The 11,124-nt window shown below is 45.9% G+C and overlaps 1 pseudogene; it reads left to right on the top strand.

Annotated features, from left to right (window-relative positions):
• Nucleotides 1-273: 273 nt before the first annotated feature.
• LOC139361124 (SH3 domain and tetratricopeptide repeat-containing protein 1-like) overlaps nt 274-11,124 on the top strand; it is a 49,991-nt pseudogene continuing 39,140 nt past the window's right edge.

Genomic DNA, 11,124 nt, shown 5'->3' with positions numbered 1-11,124 from the left:
TAGCTTGAACCCAGGAGGCGGAGGTTGCAGTGAGTCGAAATGGCTCCACTGCACTCCAGCCTGGGCCATAGAGTGAGACTTCGTCTCAAAACAAAAACAAAAACAGTGTACTGGGTCTACCTCCGGCTCTGGAATTTTCCTGGAAGGCCTTCTCTTCTGGGCTTCATTTTTCTTACTTTTGAGGATGGCAAACTACATAAGTTCCAAGAATCTTTGCCCTACACCTTTAATTCTTTCAAGCAAATATAGCAGAGAAAAATTCTCTTCCCGGCAATGGTGTAAGTAATGGAGGCCTTTGAAAATGTGGATTCTAAAATGGAAATTCTTTTTCTTCTTCCCCTTTTTTTCCTTTTAAACGAGTTTAGTTACATGAGTATATACTTTATCTCGGAGTTAAGGACAAGTATCTATGATGAAAGCTTAAGCAGCTTTTTGGCAATATCTTGCATATTCTTCACAATTGTGTTTTATGTGCAGCATCTTCACTCTATCCAGTTGGTTTGTTTTTTTCTCATTAATGGAGTTGTTGAGCTCAGAACTTTTCAGGAGCAGTTTGTTGACCTTTTAAGTGTCATGTGAAATATGTTCTAATTTAACATTTTATTTGGTTGAGTAAAATGGGAATACATGGAAATTTGAGAGTGCCTTGAGTAGATGTACTTGGCTTTGTGTAATGGTTTGAAGCATAGTTTAAAATTACCACTTGTGGCCGAGTGTGGTGGCTCACACCTGTAATCCCAACACTTTGGGAGGGCAAGGCAGGCAGATCACGAGGTTAGAAGATGGAGACCATCCTGGCTAACACGGTGAGACCCCATCTCCACTAAAAATACAAAAAACTTACTCTAGTTCTTTTGAGCAGAGGATTTGGTTTCGATATGTGGCCCTATTAAAGCTTTTGTTAAGTCCAAATACTTTCTGAACTTCAGTTCCCTTACCTATAAAATGGAGTTAGTTGTTAGTAATATCTATTCTGCCTAACTCAGGAGATTGTTTTGAGGATCAAATGAAATCATGAATGTAATGGAATTTTGTAAATTTTAAATGAAATATTGTATTACCTAAGATTAAAACAAAACAAAACAAAAACACTGTATTTAAGAATGGAATGAATCTGGGTTTTCCTTTGAAATCCCAAGTGTTTAATGTACAGAGAAGTTTTAATGTGTCTGTTGGGGAGCTTCATTAGGATTGTTTTCTATCTTTAATTGGCCAGTATTGTTTTATATTTTAGCATTTTTGGGGAACATCAAAATTTGTGTTTCAGGTATCATTAATATTTTACAAAGTTATCGAATGTGCATGATTTAGTCTTTAACAATCTCTTCAATTATTTACATTCCCACGTAAAAAATGAAGTAATGAACGTCCATGTAAATAACATTCCCATGCTTTAATGAAGCATAATTTCTTGACATTGCAGTTTCTAAGTGCCCTGTCTTGAGGTTGGGAAAGCTGAAGGGCAGTCAGAGGTCAAGGTCAGCAAAGCATCACCTTTGACATTTGAAATCCAGCAGCAGGTATCACAGTGAACCCCATTCCAGCATCCAGGAAGTTTCTCTGCACTGTCTGTCCTCCAGCCACCTCAGAATCTGTGTCTGCAGTGTTGGTCCTGCTTTCCTCTCTCCTCTGCCTTTTCTTTCTCTTCACCTACTTCTACCGAGTGCCTCTGATGTCCCAGACAGTGGCAGTGGGAGTACAAAGGCTAATAAACCCGGCCCTGGTCCTCAGAGAATTGATGTTTTCTGTGCAGATATTAAGTGACACTGTCATACATAGTGTTGACAAACATTGATACACATTTCCTGTGAAGTGCAGAAGTACCATCCTAGAAGCAGAGATGCAGAGGCAGCAGTGGTGACTCACACATGGAGAGCTGGAGTTCTTGTTCTAGTGGGATCAACTGACCTGGACATCATTTCAGTGCAGCGGAGTGAGTGCTGGGATGGGCTCCCTCGGGGCATCTGGGGCTGGGTTTGTCTGGTGTTTAGTCTCCTGCATGGTACTTAGAGTTTATCAGTAAGATGAGCATTGGGAGGTTTCTAAGTGAAAGGAAAGGCAATCACTGACCTGAAACCTAAAATCTGTAGGTGTTCTGGGCCATTTATAATTCACTGAATCTGTTTTGTCAGAACAAGTCTATCATCTATTGTTTTGGATGGAGTGTGGCCAGCCTTGCCTTGCGATGTAAGGAAATCAGGAAACGCTTGTCAGGTGTCAACACCGTGCCAGACACTCTTCTAGGGGTTTCCACGTAAATCACTGTATTCATTTCTGTTGCTGCTTTACCACATTTCCACAAATTTAGTGGCTTAAAACAATCGAAATTGTATCATCTCACAGTTCTGTGGGGCAGAAGTCTGACGTGGGTGTCACTGGGCAAAAATCACCACGTGGGCTGGGCTGCATTCCTCACTATAGAACTGTTTCCAAGTGCTTTTGGCCAAATATAGTTCCTTGTGTTTGCAGGACTGAGGTGTCTGTCCCCTTGCCGGCCATCTGTTGGGAGCTGCCCTCAGCTCCTGAGGCCTCTATCTGGTCTTTGCATGTGGTCCCATCAGCTCAGGACTAGCTAGGCCAGGGACCTGGTCAGGCTCTCCAGTCCCCGTGTGTGCATTTCTCTTCTTCCACTCGGAGAAAGTTCTATGCCCTATTTAAAAAAATTTTTTTGAGATGGAGTCTTGCACTGTTGCCCAGGCTGAAGTGCGGTGGCATGATCTCAGCTCACTGCAACTTCTACCTCCCGGGTTTAAGTGATTCTCCTGCTTCAGTCTCCTGAGCAGCTGGGACTACAGGTGCCCGCCATGACGCCCGACTAATTTTTATATTTTTAGTAGAGATGGGGTTTCACCATTTTAGCCAGGATGGTCTCCATCTCTTGATCTCGTGATCCACCCGCCTTAGTCTCCCAAAGTGTGGAGATTACAGGCGTGAGCCACCGTGCCTGGCCAGTTCTATGCTCTTAGAGGCTCATGGGATTAGATTGGACCTCCCTGGATAGCCCAGGATACTCCTCCTAAGGCCTGTGGCAAAGCTCTTTTGCTGTGTGACATAGTCACAGGTCTAGGGGGTTGGAATCTCCCACCACAGTTACCGAGCCACTTACTACAGCAGCCTGGGAGGTGCTTTTCATTGCCTCTGGTTAAGAGATACCAATTTTTTTTTTTTTTTTTTTTTTTTTTGCAAATTAGCAGGAACGTGAAGATCCCTCTTTTTTTTTTCTGAGACGGAGTCTCATTCTCTTGCCCGGGCTGGAGTGCAGTGGCACGATCTTGGCTCACCACAACTTCCACCTTCCGGGTTCAAGCAGTTCTCCTGCCTCAGTCTCCTGAGTAGCTGGGACTACAGGCACGAGCCACCAAGCTCGGCTAATTTTTGTATTTTTAGTAGAGACAGGGTTTCACTTTGTTGGCCAAGCTGGTCACAAACTCCTTACCTCATGATCCGCCCACCTTGGCCTCCCAAAGTGCTGGGATTACAGGCGTGAGCCACCGCACCCAGCCAGGAAGATCCTTCTTAAATGAAAAAACCATTCCTCTGACTTGATGTGAGGCTGTTGGTGAGATTCATAGCAGTGGAGAGAGGTCCATCAGAAACGGAGCTAAACTTTGTGTTTTGGAGTATTTTGATGGCCTGCTCTGATTATGTAAGTTTTGCTAAGAAGTCATTAGAGTAATTCCTCTACTGGAAGAAACACCCATATGGGGAATTTGGGACCTTGCCTTTTCAAGTTTTACACAAAGGACTCTTCATGGGCGAAAAGTACATGATTCCAGGTCCATTTCTAGAATGCAAACAGCTGCATCAACCCAACAGCGATTCACATTCTTGAGTTTGAGAGAATCTGATTGTTTCAAGGCTGAAGCCAAAAGCCCAATAAACAATGTTTGCACCTTTATTCATAGTTAGGAATTAGGTGCATCCCGTGGTCAAGAAAACAACTGATGGTCACCAAGTAGTTTAAAACCAAGCAGGACCTCATTTTATCATGTGGGTGTTTTTGATTTTTTTAACTAAGTTTTTATTTTCCTATGCAATAAATGACAAGCTCTGACTTGAAATACATTTCCTTTAATAAACCAGAATCTAGGGCCAGGCGCGGTGGCTCACGCCTGTAATCCCAGACTTTGGTAGGCCAAGGAGGGCAGATCACGAGGTCAGGAGATTGAGACTATCCTGGCTATGGTGAAACCCTGCCTCTACTAAAAATACAAAAAATTAGCCGGGCGAGGTGGCGGGCGCCTGTAGTCCCAGCTACTCGGGAGGCTGAGGGAGGAGAATGCATGGGAGGCGAAGCTTGCAGTGAGTTGAGATCAGGCCTCTGCACTCCAGCTTGGACGACAGAGTGAGACTCTGTCTCAAGAAAAAGAAAAATAACAAAGAAAAGGAAAAAAAAAAAAGAGAAACTAGAATCTATAATCCTAAGGTTTTTAACCTGGCTTTCAGAAATTTATGAAGTCCCCAAAATCCTGTGCAACAATTTTGTGTATATGCATCCATGTGTGTTTATGGGGAGACTATTTATAGCTCTCCATACATTTTCAAAGTGGTTGGATTCCAAAAAATTTTAGATACACCACTTGGGCCTGGTGTGGTGGCTCACATCTGTAATCCCAGCACTTAGGGAGGCTGAGGCAGTAGGATCCACTGAGGTCAGGAGTTTAAGACCAGCAACATAGCGAGACTTCCACCTCTACCAAAAAAAAAAAAAGTGCTGGGCGTGGTGGTGCACACTTGTGGTTCTAGCTGCTCAGGAAGTTGATCACCTTATCCCAATAATTTGAGGCTGTAGTAAGTTAGAATTGCACCACGGCACTCCAGCCTGGGCAACAGAGCAAGGCCCTCTCTCAAACAAAAACAAAAAACCATATCACTTAATATACTATTGTTGTTGGTCAAGTATCAGATTTTGTTTAAACATTAAATTCTCTCTCTTTTTTTTTTTTTTTTTTTTTTTTTTTTGAGACGGAGTCTCACTCTGTCACCCAGGCTGGAGTGCAGTGGCGTGATCTCAGCTCATTGCAAGCTCTGCCTCCCAGGTTCACACCATTCACCTGCCTCAGCCTCCTGAGTAGCTGGGACTACAGGCGCCCGCCACCACGTCCGGCTAATATTTGGTATTTTTAGTAGAGACGAGGTTTCACCGTGTTAGCCAGGATGGTCTCCATCTCCTGACTTCGTGATCCGCCCACCTTGGCTTCCCAAAGTGCTGGGATTACAGGTAAATACTCATTTTTAGCAAAGGTGTACAGGCATATAGCTCTAAGAATCAGAAACTAACAAGGCTTAGAACAAAACCCAGCAATCCCCTACCTTACCCTTCTTCACCCTGATCCCTGCTCCTTGGAGGTTACTATGTTTATGTTTTAGCTGGTGCTTCTAGATTGTGTGAAAGACAGGGAGATGTCCTACTGTGGAAGACAAGGATTCAGGTTGCTTACCCTCCCCCCTGCTCCTGTTGCCCAGGTTTTTTTTTTTTTTTTTGAGGCGGAGTCTCGCTCTGTCTCCCAGGCTGGAGTGCAGTGGCCGGATCTCAGCTCACTGCAAGCTCCGCCTCCCGGGTTTACGCCATTCTCCTGCCTCAGCCTCCCAAGTAGCTGGGACTACAGGAGCCCGCCACGTCGCCCGGCTAGTTTTTTGTATTTTTTAGTAGAGACGGGGTTTCACCGTGTTAGCCAGGATGGTCTCGATCTCCTGACCTCGTGATCTGCCCGTCTCGGCCTCCCAAAGTGCTGGGATTACAGGCTTGAGCCACCGCGCCCGGCGCCCACGTTTTTCTCCCCCATCCTCTCAGTATAATTATTGTGGTAGTGAGGCCAGGCATGGTGGCTTGTGACTTATCCCAGATTTTTGGGAGGCCGAGGCAGGAAGATCACTTGAGGCCAGGTGTTGAAGGCCAGCCTGGCCAACACAGTGAAACCCCGTCTCTACTAAAAAATACAAAAATTAGTCAGTTGTAGTGTCGCACACCTGTAGTCCCAGCTACTCAGGAGGGTGAGGCACAAGAATTGCTTGAACCTGGGAGGTGGAGGTTGCAGTGAGCTGAGATTGCACCACTGTACTCCAACCTGGGCAACAGAGGTAGACTCTCTCAAAAAAAAAATTATTGTGATGTGGGCTACATAGTACAATAGTGTATGTATTTAGTATTCTTCCCGGTTTTTGGCCCAGAGCTTCTAAAACGCTTGTAATTTCCTGAGTGATAGGAACATCATTGGTTATAATACTTGGTCTTAGGTTTCAATACCTGACACAAGAGCTTCTAAGACTTTTGGAATCTCTGGGGTGTTAGGAGTGTCTTTTGTATGATGAGATGACAGGTGGCTTCGGGCCCCTGGACAGGTTCAGGATTAGGGCTGGTTGCCAGAAAGATGAGTCATGAGTAAAGAGTTGGACATATCAGCCCCACCCCTACCTCTGGGAGGGGAGACGAGACAGGCTGGAGATTGAGCTAGTCACGAGTAGCCAATGACTTAATCATGTCTATGTTATGAAAACTCCATAAAACCCTCTAAATATTGGGTTTGGAGAGCTTCTGGTTTGGTGAACTCATTTGGTGCTGGGGACGTGGCACTTCCAGGGACGGCGGCACTTCCAGGGACGGCATGGGAGCCCCGACCTCTCTGCCCCATGGTGTGCCCGTGCGTCTCTTACATTTGGCTGTTCCTGTGTTCTCTTCTTTGTAATAAACCAGTAAGAGTAAGTAAGTGCCAAGCACTTTGCGTCTGTCACCTCTCTTAACTTTTTCAGCAACACTCTGTGGCAGATAATGTCCTCATTTTGCCAGTGACAAAATGAGATTGATGCATTGAGTAACTTGCTCAAGGTCACATAATAAGTGGAATTGAAGCTCTGACTCCAAAGCCTGTGCTTTTAACCAGCAAGCTGCATACGCGGCCTCTTTATTTGTTAGGAGTTTTGGTGTCTCTAGGGCCTGACACCAAGTTGACCGTTGTGGCCTAGAGCTGTTATAACGGAGCTTTTAGCGGCCCTGCTGAGAACAGAGCCAGCACCTCCGGATTGGCAGGGCAGGGGCTGTTACTGCTGGGAGCTGCAGGCCACTCCCTGTGGCCCTTGGGTGATCTTCCTCATCCACTCCCTCCCTCCTTCAGTAGTTCCTGAGTGCCGCCTCTGTGTGGAGGAGAAGGAGGCAGCCTTCCAGCCCAGGTGGGGCCTGCAGGTACACACAGGGAGAGGCAGCTGTGCACTGAGCTGGCTGTAGGCTGGGACAGTGTGGCTCCAGAGGTGACGATAGAATGCTCTGGGACTGCAGAGAGAACACATGCTTGTGAAAGGGAGGAAGGGGGCGGGTATCGCAGAGGAGATGTACTTGAGTTGGACTTTGAGGGAGGAGTTGGATTTCCAAAGTGGAACCGAGCAGCTGAGGCTTTCTCAGCAGCTGAAGATTACAGCCAGCCAGCCTCAAATGCTCAGCTTTTCCTGAATTCTCTTTTTTAGTATAGTGCAGTAAGTTTTCAACAGAGATAAAGCAGTCACCTCCATGTCATTCATGTTCTGCGAATCCTGTGTGTAGTTTTCGATGCTTAGCAGATGGGGGCAGCCTGGGCCATTAGAGAAGAGCTTGTGTGTCCGCCTGTTTGGACATCAGTCAGGTGTGGCACAGGGCAGTGATCACTGCCTGCCCCTGAGGAACTCAGTTGTACTTTTATGTGGAGAGGACAAAGAAAGCTGTTGTACAGGGGGCAGGAGACATTTCACCTGCAAAGCAAGGCACAAAATACGTAGTCTGTGCCCTGCATGAGAAACCTAGCAGAACTGTGTGCTGATTCCCACCCCTGCCTCCCCTCCTGAGAGCGAACCGTCCCTTGTACCATGGTGGAAGGCATTTCTGAAGCCTCTGCCATCGGAGTGATCTGTTACTTGCCCACTGAACCTTCGGGGCAGCAACCAGGTGGTGTGGCTGAAACACAGGCTTTGGCCAGACCTGGTTGGGCATGTTGGTTCTGCCACTGATTGTGAATTACAGAACCTTGGAGAAGTCATTGTCTTTCTCTGTGCCTCTCATGTAAGATGGGGAAGACTGTGGCCATTGCAGAAAAGCAGATAGGTGGAGCGAGTATGAAGTGCTTTGTGTGTGTGTGTCATACGGTGAATGAAATGGCACTGATTGACATTATTGATAGTAATAACAGGTTTAATTCAGGAATAAAACTGGTAAAGTAGGCCAAGTGCAGTGACTCAGGCCTGTAATCCCAGCACTTTGGGAGGCAGAGGCGGGTGGATCACGAGGCCAGGAGTTTGAGACCAGCCTGGCCAATATGGTGAAACCCCATCTTTACTAAAAATACAAAAATTAGCTGGGTGTGGTGGCACGCCTGTAGTCCCAGCTACTTGGGAGGCTGAAGCAGGAGAATTGTTTGAACCCGGGAGGCACAGGTTGCAGTGAGCTGAGATGGCATCACTGCACTCCAGCCTGGGCGACAGAGTGAAACTCCGTCTCAAAAAAAAAAAAAAAAAAAAAAAAAACCTGGTAAAGTATTTGACCCAGCCTGGGTACGTGTGGTAGAGCCGAATGAAAGCTTAGGAAAAGATGACTTGAGAACTAGCCCAGCAGAAGAATCAGGCGGGATGTGTTGTTACTGAGTAAGTGAAATTTGCACCTGCTTTCTCCCAGGCCTGGTTGAGTTGTGTACAACAGAGAGCTCAGGTGTTGGGGGCAGTTGACCGGTTGAAGAATGCATTGCTATTATGTGAGGAACATTGGGCTTTGAAAAAGCAGAACTGGATCCACGTTCTTGCCTGGTAACTCTAACTATCATCTAGTTTGTAAAGGGGAATGCAGTTCTCTGAAAAATTCTTGTGACAGTGGGGAAAGGATTGGGGCGTCTGCATTGGTGTGTGTAATATAGGTCAGATGAAAGAGCATTTAGGCTGGAGGGAGACTTTTCATCTCTCTAACTTTACTTTCACAGAACAATTCCATCATGATTTGAAGATTTTTGAGTCAAAACTACAGTGTTCTGCTATGTGTTTCGGGGCAAATTTATACATACAATTGGCTTAAATATTTCAGATGATACAAGAATATATGTGTGGGATAAAAAGCTGAAATTTGCATTCCCCCTTCTCTAGAAGTAACCATTGTGAATAGTTAAGTCTGTATTCCAACTATTTTGTATATTATAAATACACTGTGAATATATGAGTGTATATATACATATATGTTACAGAAACACAGTTTTAGAGATGGAATATTGCTGTGTTGCCCATGCTAGTCTCAAACTCCTGAGCTCAAGTGACCCTCTGGCCTCAGCCTCCCGAAGTTTTGGAATTACAGGTGTGAGCCACCGCCCCTGGCCTGCATGAGTATATTTACTAATTGCTAAGTTACTCTGTTCAATACGTGTGTGTTGAATTCCTCCATGTGCCAAGCATTGTTCTGAATACCTTATATGCACGAATTCACTTAATTTTTAGAGCAGCTCTATTATTGTGGCCCTTTTACAGTGAGGAAACGGAACCACAGAGAGGCTGGGGACGTTGTCTAACATCACACAGCCAGTGCTGTTGGAATTGAGGTTTGAACCCAGACAGCTGGCTTCAGATCTCTTAGCTGTTATCATAGATGCACACCCAAACCTTAGGGCCGCCTCCCAAGCCTTGCCTCCGATATGTGCTCGCCTGAGCTCTGTGAGAGCTGTGTATGTGAGGTTTCTTTCCTCTTTAAGAACACAAGCCTTGGAATTGTCCCAGACCCTGGTAGGACCTCTTGAGGACCAAAAACGGGGATTCTTCAAGCCTGCCCCAAGGCCAGATCTCTGATGTAGCTACTTGGAAGGTAGACGTGGAAGAGAGTAATTTTGCCAGAACAAAAAGTTAGGATGGTTGGACTGACTCGGCCAGACGCAGTGGCTCATGCCTGTAATCCCAGCACTTTGGGAGGCCGAGGCAGGTGGATCACCTGAGGTCGGGAGTTCGAGAGCAGCCTGGCCAACCAGTTGAAACTCTGTCTCTACTAAAAATATAAAAATTAGCTGGGTGTGTTGGCGGGCGCCTGTAATCCCAGGTACTTGGGAGGCCAAGGCAGGAGAATTGCTTGAACCCAGGAGGCAGAGGTGGCAGTGAGCTAAGATTGCGCCACTGTACTACTCCAGCTTGGATGACAGAGGGAGACTCCGTCTCAAAAAAAAAAAAAAAAAAAAAAAAAAAAAGGAAGGGGAAGGGGAATGGCTGGGCTGACTCATCCTAGGGAAGAGGCCCTACAGCAGCCATAGGACCTTGGCCACTTGGGTGGAAAAGAAGGAAGGAAGAGCTTCACCCATGGCGGTGACCTGGACTGCAGAAACCACACTCAGCAGTCCATATGCTGGAGCCTGGACACCCCATGTGCTTCTCTTCTCCTTGGGTAGAGGGTGTGGGGAGCTTTCTACCCTGGAGGCTGAGCAGCACAGCTTCTAACCAGGGTAGGCGTTTGTCTGTCCCTGGGAATACAGACAGCATTCTCTTAATCGGCCCAAATTCTCCTGAACGGCTTTTTGTACGGTGGGGCGGGGCGGGCCAGAGGGTCATTTTGACTCATAGGTACCTTTTCCACTTTCACTGCTGATAACTGTGTTACAGATTAAAGTTTTGTTTTTGATACTGAAGAGGGCTTAAGAGAGTGAGCTATTATGGCACATCTAAGTCTGCTAAAATAGAACCGCAGGGTAGTGTAGGAAAATCTCTTCTAAATTATGGATCATATATGGTGAACGTTAGAAGCCATGTGTATCTAAGTTGAAAAATCAAAACATGTCTTGTATTTGGGCGACCCCGGTAAGTCTGGATGCCACTGTGCCTTGTGTGAACACAGGATGCTGAGGTGTAGGGGTCAACAGGCTTTTTCTGGACATCTTGCGCTTCTCCCTTGTGGTAAAGTGGGGCAGCAGTAGGAGCGCACAGCTGTTAGGCCCCTAATATTTATCAGCTGTTTTACATGTGGGATTCCATTTAATGCAATCTTGGAGGTAAAATTATTTTATTGAAGATGAAGATAGAGGCTTAGAGAAGTTAAGAAGATTATTCAAGGTCACGTCATTTTTTTTTTTTTTTTTTTTGAGAGAGTTTTGCTCTTCTTACCCAGGCTGGAGTGCAATGGTGCAATCTCAGCTCACCACAACCTCT

This window comes from Macaca nemestrina (genome assembly GCF_043159975.1).
Source record: "Macaca nemestrina isolate mMacNem1 chromosome 10 unlocalized genomic scaffold, mMacNem.hap1 SUPER_10_unloc_2, whole genome shotgun sequence".
In the NCBI taxonomy this organism is placed as follows: Eukaryota; Metazoa; Chordata; class Mammalia; order Primates; family Cercopithecidae; genus Macaca; species Macaca nemestrina.
Note: the sequence above shows the minus strand (reverse complement) of the source record. Positions and strands in the feature narration are given on the sequence as shown.